Source organism: Apteryx mantelli, chromosome 6 (assembly GCF_036417845.1).
Source record: "Apteryx mantelli isolate bAptMan1 chromosome 6, bAptMan1.hap1, whole genome shotgun sequence".
NCBI classification, from domain to species: Eukaryota; Metazoa; Chordata; class Aves; order Apterygiformes; family Apterygidae; genus Apteryx; species Apteryx mantelli.
The window spans coordinates 36,450,030-36,466,323 of NC_089983.1; the positions used below are offsets into that span (position 1 = coordinate 36,450,030).

At 45.6% G+C, this 16,294-nt stretch overlaps 1 protein-coding gene across 1 annotated transcript in view; it reads left to right on the forward strand.

Moving 5' to 3' along the window:
• Positions 1-445: 445 nt before the first annotated feature.
• The window catches only part of TMEM177 (transmembrane protein 177), a 31,931-nt gene continuing 16,082 nt past the window's right edge, over positions 446-16,294 (forward strand). The window contains exon 1 of the mRNA XM_067299272.1: positions 446-456. The gene's annotated coding sequence lies outside the window, so the exon portion shown is untranslated. The remainder of the gene's footprint in view (positions 457-16,294) is intronic.

A 16,294-nucleotide genomic window follows, 5' to 3' on the forward strand; every position in this document is an offset into this window, starting at 1 on the left:
GCATTCCTTTCCCTAAATCCCTGCAGCAGCTCAGCCTGGTAGGCATGCACTAAGAATACCTCAGACAAACCGGCTATGCCTACACAGACAGATTAGCCCACTTGCAAGCTCCTAAAAGGACTTTACAACATCCATGCATAGTTCACCAAAAGCTTAAGCCCAGTGCCTGACGTCTTGCCCTCTGTGGATTCTGCGCCAGCGCTTAAGATCAAAGTCCTGGCACATCACATACCTTTGTGTGGATGTAAAAAATAGCCAGAACTCAACTCTGAGAGTCATTTCCTGAAGCCAACTTTATTTAAACAAACCATTCCACCAAGCCCCAGCATACTTTGTGTGATCTTTTAGATGACCCAGATTCCTATCTTTATTTCCAGAAATCTGCTGTTTTCTCTCCATGGGAGAAGGAGAAGTCACCATCGCAGCAGGCAAAGTACAAGCATGGCCGTAAGCCAGGTGAGTTCCTCTCCTGGAAGGCAAAAAACTTCAGGGAGGCAGAGGTAAGAAAGCGCTCTCTGCAATCACTCATTGCCCCTACCTTTACGCAGGGAGCCCTTCTTGCTGCTGAGATAGAAATGGATGGGGGAAGAAGGATGGGGGAACGAGGTTGTTGCGCTATGATTATCGTGTCCATCTGGGTGAATGTGTGGTAAAACGTGAGGCTTGCTCATATAGTAGGTTTGTGGTACTTGATGCCAAGCCTGAGCTCAGGTCTGACTAAGCATGTTTGAATAGAGACAGCCTTGAACAAAATTAGGTTCTTCTCTTACACCACACAGTTGCAGCTGTGCGAAAGGCAGTGGTAATGTCACATTTTCTGTGATTTTACTAGTGGTGGACTCAGCAAGAAGCAGGAAGTCAAGGGTTAATTTCCTCCTTGGCTGAAAAGGAGTCAAAAACTTGCCTGTCAAGACAGTGCATCACCACTGTATGAATTTTTGAGTGGAGAAAGTCCCCATCTCTCCTGGACCAAAAACGGAGGAATGGACTATAAAGCCTACACAGCCAGGGAGCATTTGCATGATAGGATGCATTATGGGATCTTCATGTTTTGGGCCTTCACCTGGTGACTAGCATACATGAGAGGAACTAGATCTATTCAATCACTGCAGCATCTCCTAGAAATTGCTGCAGCCCCTTCAAAACCATGTAGCCGGCACCGGCTTACCCAGTTAGACCCAAGCTCTCAAAGGTGATTCCAATGACCGTAAGACACCAAAACAGCTTCAGGAGCTGAAGTCTCATGAGCTTTCAAGGAAGAATAGATTATCGACCTGATTTCTGAGGGCATATCAGCACTGAAAGTGGCATGGGGAAACCTAGTGGCTTCCTCACAACCTCTTAGGTACCTAGATCTAGTGAAAACCATGGGAGCCTAATGCATGGGGTATTTTGAAACTCTTGTTAGGTGTCCCTCTACTTTTCTAGGTGAGATCTTCTGAAGCCTGACTGCTTTTTAAATCTGTGGCAATTAGATGCCTGAATATTTTCAGAAATCTGGTCTCCACCTTTCTGAGAAATGGGAATTAAGTATACTCCCTACAACTTAGATTACTGCAGTTTAGTCTTCACCAATAACCATGGAAATCTAAATACTTTACTAAATCTGATCTCAGAGGACCCAAAAAGCCTATTTTGTACCTCTGTTTGATGCTAGCACTCAGTTAATATTGGTGCAATGTCTCCTTTAAAAAGATTGTAATTATTTACTGACAGTCACTGAAAAGCCATTTATAATTTATATATGTAGTCGCAAGTCAGCATGTGCTGTGGGTATTTCATAGGGTTAGTCCTACCATCACAAGCTAATAATACTGAAAACAGGGCTATGGGTAAATCACAGAGGACACTACACTCAGTATATAGCTAACAGTGATTAAGTAGTCTCTGCTTTCAGAAGAAAGATAAGGGACAAAAAGAATAGGTCCCTCGATAACATCAGGTAATTCTTATATATGGTCCTTCACCACAAAAGCATAAATCACAGTAAGACCCATCTGCAGATCTAAGGGGTGAAATCATAAATCCTGCTTTATAAATGAGACCTGCACATCTGATAGTGTACGTTGTTCCAGATTTACAGCAGCTGTAAATGATGTACTAAGGTTCGCAAACCCATTTGCACTCCCCGGCTGGGGAAAAAGAAGGGAGGGAAGATTTTTCAAGGGACGTGGACGTATTTCAAGATCTACTCGGAAACGAGAGAGGCCGTGTGTGCGAGTGAGAAATCGGTGCTTTACGCAGACTTGTCACGCAGCTTGGCACACGCGGCTCTGGCCCCGGTCTCTGCAAAACCAACGCCGCCTTTACGCCTGCTCGTTTGCTCTCAGACCCTACGGGGTAAATTGGGGGCGATGACCTCCGGGATTGGGAGAGGGCAGCTCCCTCGGGACGGGCTCATCGTCCGCGGGCCGCCGTCTCGTCTGCGGCCCCTGCGCCCCAGCGAGGTCACTCGCTGCCGCAAAGTGAAGCGTCTCCCTGCCAGCGCCGGGGAAGAGTCAGGTTTTCGGCGTAGCTGTCTCCTTGCGTCGCTGTAGCTCCCCCGTGACTGCATTTGGCAGTGCACATATTTGTGTTTTCTGGTGTCAGCGTGAGGCAGATTATTTCCCTGGTGCTCTCCTGTGGTTTGACGATGCTAAATGCAGGGTAGAGGCGGCCTCGGCACCTCTTCCCGTATGCAGCATATCCTGATTCGGAGACGCTCTCCTCCACACCGGCTCTTCTCCAAGGGGGTTAGTGAGCAGTAACGTATCCAAGCCTGCAAACTGCTTACCCTTCTGCCCACTTAACTGACGCGATATCTAAAATGCGTGACAGACGTTTCCATTTTGTGCTCACCATCGGGACTGGGGCCTTTGAAACAGCCTGGATTTCTCAAAACCTTTATTGAGAGCTACGTTTCGCGTTCGTTAGGCTCTAACCCCGCAGCACTGACGGCTGCTTTGGATAACAGAGAAACACAGCTCTCCCCGCAGAGCCTTTTTCATTGCTAAAAAGATCTTCTCACTCCTTCCTTTTTAGCAACTTTACTGTGAACTTCCAGTATGTTTTGCAGCTGAGGTTAGCGCAATATAACTGCGGTAACTTCTTCCCCCGTCATAGTATTTCTACTACACCAAATTTACTTTTCTACACAGAGTCCAGCAGCTCTGCTGCTTTCGAAGCAGTTTGGAGCTCCCAGTCGTGATCTCTCTGTGTTTCCAAATGTCATCTATGTAAAGTTCAGCACTTTCTGCGCAAGCAAATATGTTGTTGTGTTTTCCTGCGAAATGCCTCAGGGATCGAACGTAACTGAAATGTCAGTCTAAGGAAGAAGCGTCCACCAAAGGGGGAACCGAGCATGTAGAAATGTGCTTTGTTTCTCTGGGGGCACCTGCCTGATCTCTGATGATTCATAGAAAGCTATTTGCTATCTGTTATCTCCCCAGAAATGTTTCTTTTGTGGCTAGTTAAAAAAAAAACAAAAAACTTTCTCTTATTATGGATTTATTTTTTCAGGTAAATAAATATAGGGTCCCAACTTCTTGACATAGCTCCCTAAGAAGACTGCATCTGTGCAGTCCCTCTGTCCGTCTCTCTGTTTGCCCACAGTAACCTGAATTTCTTGGCCTTATAAACAAACCAGGCAGGAGGATGGAGGCCTCCAAGAGAAAATGTTCCCACAAGTTCCATGCAAAAAACCTCATGGCTTGAGAGAAGAGAATATTATTACAGTCTCTTTGGAGGGAAAAGAAAGACTGCTTGGTGGCGGCCAGCTGTCAGCACCCGTGTGGCATCAGATCAGCCACCTCACATGCTGATTTGGACCCGCTGAGAGGTGGGTCTTGTGATGATGAGGGGGCATCTCGGGGAGAGGGGGCTTCACATCTCCTCAGTACTGCTTAGAGCTTCCCTGTTCCCTGAAAGATGAATCTTCCTCTAGCAAAAAATACCATGCTTCAACCCAGTGAAGGATAGCTTTTTTCAATTACTATTATGCATTTTATCTTTTCCTATTTGTTTCTCATTTTATATGCCCCTTTTTGGCAATTAGCTCACTACCACAAGATCCTGGGTTTCACCTGTTTCCTCTCCACCGCCTGTGACTTTTATGTTAGCGATGAGGCATTGCTGTTTCTATTGCCTCATTAGCTTCTGCACCTCAGTGCAAACCACAAAAGCTAGGAGGGTCCCAGCTGCTTTCAGGCAAACCATTTTTGCTGTAATGTCCGTCGCTCCTATGAAGAATTTGTGAGAGCTAATGGTACTCTTTTCAGGCTCTTCCTCCCTGCTGGGGACACCCAGATAGTGGTTGAAAACCCTTGCAAAAAGGATGGGGTTTTTTTTCAAAGTGCAGAAGGTCTATGATACGTTTGTCTCCTTTCTATGTTCTCAGTTTCGTTTCAGCATTTCTGTAGTGCAATTCATAGCTAGCCTCTTCTGCCTGAGTCAGCTGAAAACTATTAAAATTGTCAAGCAATTCAGAACCAGTTACTGTTACAAATAAAGCTGCTTTCTGGCTGTCTTCTTAATTAGTTTTGCCGGTACTTGCTGCTAATGGAGGCAGAATAAAACAGAGTTGAAACCAGTTGTCTTCCACATTTTCAGAGTTTCAAATCTAAGCGGGCTATTAACTGCTCCACTGCTCCACTTAGATGATTATCTGCATTTATGTCATTCTTCAGTACTTCTGCAGCTGTGCTCGAGGTTTGCCTTTCTGCCTGAGCTTGAGCCGCTCGGCCCCATGCAACGCAACCCTTCACCCAGTACAACGACCGGCTTCTGCCTGCTTGCTGCAGCGCTCCCAAAAGGTCCCAATCCCAGTACAAAGCTTCATGTTCTCAAGGTAGCATTTCATAAGTTTTTTTTTCCCTTAGTCCCCCAACTGAAATACAGCCCCATAAGAGCCCAAGGGCAATCTGGCACAGCTGGAGCATCCAGGCTGGTGGAAGCAATGTGCCGAAATGGGTGGCAACAGCAGTAGAGTTGCAGGCTGATGAACAAGGAGCTGTTCGTATCTCTAGGAAGCTTCTCACGGTTCCTAGGAGCTCAAGGAGAAAGGAGACGTGTCCTGTGGTTTAGGAAACACCAGGGGCAAAGCACAGTAACAAGGTGCCACCAGTGGTCACTAATGAAATGGGTTGGGGCTATGCCACCCCTGCAGTGCTCTGCATGCGGGGGGTCCCCAACAGTACGGTCAGCGAGGGGGGAGCAGGACAGGCAGTGAAGGAGAAAGCGAGGCAACTTGGACACTTGTCTAACCCGCAGCCGCCGGAGGCCCCAGGAACTGTCCCAGCCGTGTGCCCATGAGCCACGCTGCCTGCTGCAAGTTGGAGTTGCGGTTTGAACTCAGCTGAGGGAGGCTGTGGGCAAAGCCCACGATTTGCCGCTTGGCCCCTTCCCCGGCATCCCTGCCCCAGTACCGTGGGGACAGCTCAGGTCAGAGGCTCTCAGACCTTTTCCACATGAATGCTAAGCCCTTGGCTAAGGTTTCCTCAGCCGCCTGCCTCTCTGTCCGCCTGCACCGGGTTTGCTGACTGGAGTCGGCTCCTTGCCCCTGGCCAGGAACGGCAGGCGGGAGGTGGGATGCATCACAGTTCCAGATTATAATTGATCTTCAAAGCACATGCTTAACCCTCTTAACCCACTTCAAAGAGAAGCCGTACCTTCCAACCGCGCTTCTCTGTAGCATCTGCTAGGTTTCTTGCATTGCTATTTCCCCAAAGATTAGTTCCGCTGCCTCGTAGACGTGTGGAGTATCTAAACCCTCCTGGATCTCTAGGGTATCCTGATTTCCAGATATCTGCGGCTTGGGACATGGCCCAACCTGCTGGCTCGGTTCCCATACCCTGCTTTGATGAATATGTTCAGCCTTTCCCTGTCGAACTGGATACAGTGATTCTTCCTGATATTATTAGCATGCCCGTATGGGAGAGGCCGACCTGACAGCTGCCGGCGTTGTAGCCGGGCTGGAAGAAACAAAGCCCTCTTCTGTTTTGGGGGCCGCCCGGCTGTCAATCTTCTTCTTTCCCCCCCCTCCTGCTTCTTAAATGAAAACAATACTCCATTTTAAATGTGCAAAACACTTCCCCCCCCTCCCTTTTCACTTCCCCTGCAGTTGAGCGTCTGGAAACTTAAACAGACTCCCATAGTAAATAAAAAGAAGCAGCTTGATTAATTTTATGGCAGCAAAAGTGGGTTAATCGGTAAAACTTCTTCTTATGTCGTCATGGTTCAGATAAATGGGTTTAGCCCAGCAAGCAGCCAAAGGGCACGCATTAGTGGTGCCTTGCGCAGCAAAGGCAGCGAGCAGGCTCGCAGGACGACCCCGTCAAGGCACCAGCCTGCTGCCTGCAAAGCTGGTGGCAGACTTCCCACTGACTTCAGTGGACCTGAGACTGTGCTGTAAATAAATATAGCTGGTTCCAAAGGGTACAACAGACAGATCGAATGCGAGTGAGCTTTTCTTGTACTTCCTAAGATGTTTTCCTCTATTTATTTCCTCCATGGTTCTCTACAGCATTTAAGCTTCATTAAAATGGAAATGATTTAAAAATTGCATTTACCTAAAGCCTCTGACTATATGCAGCCATATTCCCACATACAAAACATACATATTTTCAGCACCTATGGACAATAAAGCTATTTGTACTTCAGTTTTGGTATGTGTAGCATCTGGGTGCAGGGGTACCCGCTCTGGTTCCACCTGTGCTAGCCCAAGATTTAAAACATCCCCCCTGGGTTTGTCAGGCAAAGAACAAAAATGCGCTCAGCATTCCTGCTCCTCTCAGTTCCTACCAGAAAACTTCTTGTGTTGGATGCATTAGCATGATTTTGTTAGTCTCAATGCAAGACGTTGACTGTGTGATCAGGCGTAGTCTCGCTTTGTCTATACAACTTTCGTTACAGCAGCAGAAAGGGGCGGCAGCCCCGGGGAATCTGAGCAAGCGAAGGCGAGAAATGGGTGTCGCTTCCTAGGCAGCGGTGAAACGTGCAAGAAGGTACAGTGTAATCCCTGGAGCCTGGTGTTTGGCTAAGACCTCAGGGGGAAAAGCTTTGAAATACAGAACATGATGAACTTTTTTGACGGCCAGCCTAATGTTGGTACTAGGTAAATCTGCCATACCGAGATCACTGTTCAGAAGTATTATATTCTATTAACATATTGCTAAGAGCCTTTCAAAGGCAGTTTTAAGCTGTATGGAGTGGTTAGAAGACATATTTTTCCATTTTTTTGAGTGAATAACAGTAGCAGCTCTTCCAGAGCAAATACTTTTATGTACAGATATAAGATTCGATTTCTGACATTCCCACATGTGAGAGGCTTTCATGCCTGCAAAGCAGAGTCACGGTTCATGTTCATGTCTAAATCACATAGCAGCAGCTCATATCACTTTGATACTTATTGGTTTCAGTAGTGGTTTCTATTGTGTTGTTGTTTATCCATTTCTATGACACACACTCACATGAAAACTATTAAGAGGCAAAAAATCAAGCTGTGATTCTCGTCTCATGTCAATTCACCGCTGTGTCAGCCGCTGCCAGTCCCCTTTCCTACACCACGCTGCTCTCTTTGGAGGTTTTCCAATTCTACTTCTGCTTAACCCCGGAGATCTCGCAGAATCTGGACAGACTGCTATTACACAAACCACACCATCTTCCCCTTCTTCCCAGAAAGCGATAAACAAAATCTTTACTTTCGACTGACGGTAGAAAGCAAGTGATTTCACGTGTGTGTGTGAGAGAGAAGCCATTTGGAGTGGTTTTCTGCTTCAGCAAAAGCGTTCGCGCTGGCTGCGGCGGTGGCTCCCAAGCCTCGCTGGCCCTTCCCTCGGCTCGCGCGCTGCTGCGGCGGCGCGGAGCGGAGAGGTGCTGCCCGTGCACACCATCAGAGCAGCTCCCCAGGCTGCTGGGAACGGACACGTGGCGGGTCTGAAATATTTCCGAAAGAGGAAAAACCAAGAGCGTCCTAACCCGCTGCAAGTGCCTTGTTATGGCTGTGTCGGTAAAGCAACGTGCTTGGAAGAAATGGGGAAAGCAAAGAGAGAGGGTAGCCTCAAAGCAGGGTCCTTGATGCAGATTTTTGTGTAATCTAAGTTTCCCTTTTTTTCCCAAATTGCTCAGCTGTTGCCCATTTTATGAGGGGAGCAGATCCAAGTAAATACAAAGCAGAAAAGCCTTGGGAATTTTCCTAAGAATTGATGTTTCTCTTTCAGCCATGTCATCTGGGTTTCTTATTTCTTCATTTACTGTTTGCTTGAAATGAGGCAGCATATCCTAGCAGTTGGCACGGGAAATGGGGAGGGCCTTTTTTCTGTGCTTGAATTTGTCACTGTGTAATTGCATGAACTGTGAGGACACCATGAGATGCCTCAGGTGTAACATGGAAAGAGTGAGAGTGGGATTCTCACACAGGCAATCCTGGGAAAACAGTGTATTGTCAATTGCTTTTAAAAATGCATATGTAAGAAACAAAGCTGCACACTCCAGAGCAGGCATAACATATAACACACCTGATGTCTTTCCACCTTGCCCCAATCTTTCATGTAAAATGGAGTGGGAAACTCCACTGAGAAGCTGAGATTCCCATTCCTGTTTGAACCAGCTCTTCCTCCACATGTTCATCCTCCTTTGCTCTCTATCACTCACACTAACTGTTGCTTTCAATATCCTGACAGCGATAGTATCTGAGCTTAGCTATTTTCCTGTAACATCCTCAGTGCCCAACAACACAATCCGCCATGGATTCATCCAGGAATGCATCCCTTGCCAGAGCTCATTTTTATAGAGAAGACAAGACAGTCCAGCTGTGGAATCAAGTAGGCAATGTGCACATCCAGGGCAAGTATCCAGCAAGCAGCTATTGCTCAAATCAATACTGTCTTTAATTAAGGCAGCAGATCGCAAGCTCATTAGAGAATTTCTGGCCCAAGTTCTTCACTGTCTCCTACTTTTGCGCAAGCAAATCTGTGCAGCTAAGCATATTGCAAGATTCTCATTCCATCCTGGTAATGCAATTAAAGCAGTTGTAATTCTGCTCACAGCTGTGCAAACCAAATACAAACTGCTCCATGAGGCTCAAAATGCGTGTTGGAGGGGATGGTTGAGCTTTGAAATCCTCCGGTCCAGTTTTGATCCTGCCTGCTAGCCACCTGCATGTGATGTTCCTGATCTATAGGCTCTCCAGGCTATATGGGCACCTGGGGACCATGCGTGAGTGTCATGCAGCCTTCGTGTGAGCACTTAGCAATGACCCCATGGCAGGGAGGTGGGAGTCCAATTAGCATCTATCCAAGCTGCCAGGCTCTGTTACAGTAGTAATAGCATTGCTGCTCTTAATAAGCAGTTGGTATCGCTGCTTCATGGCAAGGATCCTTACTGTGTCTACGCTGCTGCTGTTTTCATGATCTCCTCCATGCTCTTGCTTCTCAATGTTTTTATCCATTTTGCCCCTTTCATTGCCAGGGCATAATTATATTGAAAAGATTATAAAGCTCACAGCAAATCCCTTCCCCTCATCAAGGCTGCCTTGGTGCTGACCTTCCCAGCTCTTTCTGTAATGTAGCCCCAGCCTCATGTTAACCCCTAAACTGCCAGGATCTCCACACTGCCGACAAAGGAAGTGCTTCAAAGACTCCATCTCTATCCAGAGTGGTTTCCATTCCAGCATCTCTCAAACAGTTTGGACTGGATACAGAGCTATCATAGCTCCTCCCCTTCCCCCCCCCAAAAAAGGTTGTTACCAGATTTTTGAAGGAACAAATATCAAAATATCACTCCTTTCTAGTCCTGGGAGATCCAGAGATGTTGCACCTCTTTTGGAAGAGTGTTATGCCATAGAAGAAAGATATTTTGGCTTCTCTTTCTCATTCTCTAATGATATTAAATAGCATTCCGTCTCTCCTCAGGGTACATGCTGGCAAATTCATAGCTCACTGTAAATCAAGAGCACTTCCACTAATCTCAGTGAAGACTGACTCAGTGAAGGATAGGATTTTGGCCAGCTAATTCGGGCATGAAAAATAGTTATGGTTATGAGGCTTCAACATATCTCTCCAATATTTTCACAGTAATCTCTCTGCAAAGGTGATTACACAGCAAAGGGAACTTGCTTAATAATTAACTAAAAGCATGATCCCTTTGCTTATGGAGACACATTTCTTGATATCCCAAAGAAATAACCTGAAGTCACTCTTTTTCACTACTTTGTTACACACTGATATTTGTGCTGATAAAAGCATGCTCTGTTTCAGCACATTTTTATCAGACTCCTCATCACCAGTGTTTTGATGTTGTCTTCTGATAATTAGCAGTATGAAACACCAGACTGTTCAATTTTTAGCCAGATTTCCTTTTGGAAACAGGCTTATGCAACATCACTGTCATCCATGCCCTTCTCCTCCCAGTCCCATCACTTTCAGATGCATCACCCAACTTTAAACAGATTGGCAGGGGGAGGGAAATAGAGATCTGAAATGAGTTTCCATGGATTTCATGAAATGGGTGGAGAGGATGAATGCTAGTAAGCACCTTAGGCTGCTGCACTGGCTGGAGGGAAGGATGTGATGGAGGTGACCCTTCCTAAACCTGGGAGAGTCCATGCTGGACCTCTGCCTGGAGACGCTGATCTGCTGGGGACGAGGTTTCATTGCCCAAGCTTTAACAACTCCGTGCACGGCTTTCTTCCCACCCTACCTAACTTCAGTAGTTGAGAAGACATCCCTGTATGATCTCTATTATTTCCACAGGTCACCGACATGACTGTGGGTGAGTGAGTCTGTTCCTCTAGATCTCAGGTCCCCTGCTTTCTTCTCCCTTGCCAACAGTGGTAACAGCCTCCCTTTCCTACTGCACAGGTGCTGGCAGCGTCAACACAGTGAACATTGTGAGTTGCCCACCCTTCTTTCCTCTAATCCCAAATATATGTCTATGCTTACAGCAGATGTGTCCACATACTCTTTCACCAGAAGTCCCTTTTTATGAGGAAAAGTGTCTAAGCAGTGCTTGAACGAGTCTCTGTAGAGACTATGTTGTCCAGACAGTTATGTGCATATGCAAAATGGGCCTTTTGGGACCCATTCTTTACAGAGCAAGTACATTTTTTGTGATGCTCATACATGCCAGCACTTGACACTTCCCTCCTCTCCATGCATTACTTATTCTCTGCTTGGTAACCCATCAGGGCTTTGACATCTGGCAGTGCAATCAAAGCAGCATCTCACTTACCGAGGCTGCAAGGCAAGCGAATATGTGTTTCCTTACAGCTCTGTCACCTCATCCAGCCTGTTTCGCAGCAGAAAGTTCATAACACCCTCCGTTACAGGGCTCTTCTATAACTAAGGATATGGTTCCACCTTAGGTTTTCTTCTGAAGCAAGTCAATGTAAGAAGTTTACCTGAGTTCAAGTCCCATCTATGGGTGCTCCCACCCCTTAAAGTGTCTCAACTTTTTCTGTGGTCATGCCATCAAATTTCTTTGAAGTAGATTTGCTACTGGAGAAGCTGTAACAGCATGCCACATAGACATTCAAGCACTCTTGTCAGACATGTGCCTCCTTCTGTATGTTATGAAATATTAACGAAGGCAGTGAAAAGTGGACTTTCAAAGTAATCGCAAAAAAAGTAAATGCAATGCATTGCTTTGTGTTTCTATGGAGAGAAGAGGGGCTGATCCAGCTAAACCAGGGTTTATTCCTATGCTCCCTGCTCTATAGTAAAGTATCCTTCTTTCCAGACTAGAGCACACATTTATGAAGCAGAGAGGGATAGAAGAGGACCCAGCAGAGACCTAGTTCACCCCCTCCCACTGTGCCTGGTAATACCTGAGCTGTGTTAGGCGACACTGTCATGAGACGTAGCTGAACACTTGGCTCCATCCGCGAGCGCAGCCGTGTCTGGCCTTGTCCCTGGCAGCCACCCTGGTCAGTGTCCCCAGGCAGGCAAGTCACCCCTGGCAGGGGAACCAAGCCTTTCAGTGGGAGAACAGGGCAGCTCACAAAACAGTTATATATCAGACGGGTGACTTGTTGGGTTCTGCCATCACTTTTACTGAATATAAAATACTTTCACTTTTTTAATTTGGCAATTGCTGGTCTATCACACTGTGTGAAAAAAATGTGGAATTATGGTATCAAAAAACCCTAAAGCTAAAGAAAATTTAAATTCCCTCCTTTAGCAATATTTCTTGGGTTCTGACTGATTTTAATTCCTTCCCCTTCCTCACTCATGCCATGTCCTATTTGAGCCCATGTGATACTGGGCAGCAGGGTATTCCCACTGCCTAAGGGGTAGGACCAGGCTCTTACATTTGCTATATAGCTGTCAATAGTGGCTCTGTGTTTTTCTTGCCTTTCATACTGTATGCTGCTCCTGCTTTGTATCTCTTTTTTCACCCTTTGTTCCCAAATGCAAATCAGCTACCTTTAAGGCTCCAGTCACTCCTTCTTCACTTACAAAGCAGGCACCAACACATCTCTGAGGCCTGTCTGCAGCATCCAAGGAAAAATCAATCCCAGCCATACTGTATCCGTTTCAACATTTTGTAAGAGAGCTGGCACAGTTTAAATCTCTTAGCTCCGTATGTCTTGAATCAGATTTGCCTTTCTCTTATTTAGATACAAATGCAGAATAATCGTCCTAAGTCTGAGAACGTTTAATCCAAATTTCTGTCTGTCTAGAGAAGAAAAAAAAAAAAAAGCTTTGCTCTTAATTCACATGCATTTTCTGAAGGAGAGGGAAGATGTGACTGCTTGCTTTTGGAGGCCAAATGTTTTCCTTCTAACGAGCATCAGCTAACTTTATCCCAGTCCCACATTCTTCACGGGAATCACAATGGAGCAAAGGCCTAATCTTGTTCCCGTTCACGTCAGTAAAACAATTCCTATTGATTTAAATTAGATCATGAGCAATCCTAAAATATGAGTCAGAATTGCACAATTCAGCTTTCACTGGGTCAGACTTGGAGGGTCTCTTTTTCACCACAGTCCAGTACATACTCACCCAAGTTCCTTGCATGCATAAATATTAGTTTACAAAATGAGGCTTCAAACCCTGACTCATTCCTTCTTTAACCAAACTCCTGCTAAAGTATTGTAAATATCATCCAGGGAATTAGAGATTTTTTCCTTTGCCCCCTATAACACTATCACTTTTTTCCTTTCCTTCCACTAAGTCTTCTGCTTTGCAAGCCCCGGCACTTTGCCTTGTGCCTTTACAGAAACAGCAGAAGCAATAAACTTTCATTTCCCTCTACAAACATTATGAAACTGCTTAATTATTAAAATGTCTGTTTTTCACTGGAGGGAAAAAGTCAGGCCCTGCATGTTCTAATTGTTTGTTTTCTTCTCAGTTTCCTTGGCACGGGGTTCTTTTTCTTTTTTCTTTTTTCTTTTTTTTTTTTTTTGAGCTAAAACAAACATTTCTCCAAACTCAGCATTCACAAAGTTTCTGGTGAATTAAACTAGTTGAAACTCACAAACTTGAATCTTTCAATGGAGATGTGAAGAGGGGACGTGATCTTATATTATCGTAACATGTTCTTCGAAACTCTAAAGGAAGGATGAAGATTGTGTCATTTAAATCCCAAGAGTTAAGGTTAAAAACCTGCTAGAATCTGTAGCCAAACTATAAGCAGGAGGTTGCAGAAAGCATTTTTCTAATCAAAGGTGAGTCAATGCTGTAACAGCCTGTGGTTTGTGAGGTCTCTGTGGTCGCCAGATGCTAGCGCGGGGCGCTCTGAGCAGGGTCTGCCCGCACAGAGGGGCTGCGCGTGCGGGGCTGCTTCCCAGCACCTCCCCACGAGCGTGTCTCGCACTTGCGACACTGCCGATGGCACCGGGTCCTGCAGAGCTGCTCCCTGCAGCAGATCAGCCTCCGCTCTGGGGGAGCGTCCTCCTCCCAACCAGCACAGGCTGTTACCTCCTGACCAGAGCCACTCTTGCCAGCACGCTGGAGGCAACCCGCAGGAGCTGCAGTCAGGAGAGAGCTCTCTTGATGAAAACTGACAGCGCTAAGGCTGAGCCTCTCTCTTCTGCATTTTTGAGGCCCCTCAGGCTGAGCCTGAGCAGATGGACAGCAGAAACACAGCGACTCCAGCATATCTGAAGTCACCATGTAGACGATCTGAGCAAGATTCATGGCTCCAATCCAAATGTCAGCCAGCCTGGGAGAAGTTCAAGACACACAGAAATTCAGGACAAGTGGCCAAAGTCTTTTTGCTGTCTGGAAAAAGTCAGCTTTGTGAAATCTGTCCAGTGAAACCTGGACATATGGTAGCTCTAGCTGTAGAAAACTTCATGGGCATAAATCTGTCCTCTGCATTTCTATCAGTAACAGCTGGGAGGTCACTATAATTATTCTGAAATTGGATGCTGAGAGCTAGTAAGCACTTGTCTATTTGGAGGGGGAGAGAAAATTTGTTTGGAAACAGTTTGTAGCTTAATGTCTTCTAAGAGTGTCTGCTCTTTCTCGCTTATAAGGGCTATGCACTGAGAGATCAGGCAGAGGATTAATGAAGCGGATACTCATCTCCTCATCTACTTGAGGTTTTGATAAAGCTGAGTCAATAAACCCGATTAGCCAGCAGGATGTCCAGGGAGGATTAATTTGGGATTGCAGATAGGTTGGTAAAGAAACATGGGGTGTGCTTCTCCTCCTCTCTCAGGAGCTCTCTTCACGCATGCTGGGCGTGGTGTGACCATGTGGCTAGTCCAAGTGTCAGGTTCTCACTGGTAAATGGGATGAGATGGCTTGCTCTCTGTTTGCAGTTGTAGTTGCTGTGCTGTCAGAATTACTGATGCTTTCCCTATTATAGAATTATTAATTTGTACTCTAACCTGGAATGTTTGTAAGATTGGAGAATTCTGAACTAGAGAGAGAGTCATGCTGCAAGGAATCATACAGTTTCTCAAAGTTTTACGTGACAGCTAAGTCCAGTTCAGTTAGTTATCAAGTAATACCCAAAAGATGCTAAAAAAAAGCCCAGAAGAATCCAGATCTAAGGCTGAGGAGACAGGGGAGTTGTCCTGATCCTAGCTAACAGAAGTAGACTAAACCATAGTAGGTGCACTGCTCGGGTCACAGCAATGCAAATGCTTCAACCCAGGGAAGTGTGGTGGACTGTTACAGTCAGAGTGGGAAGTGCACAGAGTTGCACTTCTGAATATGTCTGTCTCAAAACTACTCTTCTGTGTGAGTCATTTCCTTGAGGACGGCACTGCAGTAGCTAACGTGACTCTGACACTCTAAGTCAGATGGTTGCATTCAGAGTAGGCACCGCTGTGCTTCAGGAGCAATTCTCAGGGTGATGGTTTGCAGAGGGACTTACTGCAACCAGGGCTTTCTCCAAATAATGGGAAAGTTCAATTATACAAAGTATAAACGAAAGGGTGGAGTGCTGATCTCTGTGAGAGGAGATGGTGCTCTGTCCTTCAGAATTTGTCCTTACAATGTCCAGAGCCTTCAGACAGACAGAATCAGGGCTTTCTACCTGGGTTTTACTCTGCTCCTACTCATAGTTTAAATACCTTTAAATAGGTAACTCATAATACTCATACCTTTAAATAGGTAACTTTACTTGCTCTCAGCTGCATAGACCTACAGTGCAAGCAAAGTATTGTAACAAGGAGCAGTAGGGATAGTGAAGGGTATTTTTCATTTTTGTGTTTGTTAATGAGATGTTTAGCTAATTTCAGTCACTTGTATAATGGTGTTTAGACAGAATGTGTTGATGTTTTGTTCTCTGAAACCCAGAGGTCATTTTTAGGATCTCCTAGTACTCTATTTTAGTACTTTACCAATGGTTCAATGAACTCTCTGATAATGAGTCCTAGCGTAACGTTCAAAATCAGAAGAATCCCCTCCAAACGATGTGCCATCCACCAAATGGATGTTTCCATAAAAACTGGAATGGTAGAGAATTGTAAAAAAACAGATTTAAAAGGAACTGGAGTTCCTACTTGGGCAGGAAAAGAAGCTTTCTAGGTTCGTGCTAAGCTTTAGCAAACAGAGGATTGAAACATGGCTCTCTCTACCCTCATGTCTTTCCATAACAGTCCCTCGAGAAAAGTACAGTTTATGAAGCACTGAGCCTGCAAATTAAATAAGATATGTTGTGTGTCTGTGCATCCAAGAATGGGGTCACTGCTTACATAAAATGTGTGATGCTGTAGGCTGCTCTTAGAGAAATAAGTGACACCCCTGGACCAAAATGGTTCAGTGTTTCTGTTTTCCAAGTCTCTCTACTGTGTGGAGATTAAAGGATGAGAGAAGAGAGATGTGGCATACATTGTTTACTGTGCACTGCTGACAAGCGCCTT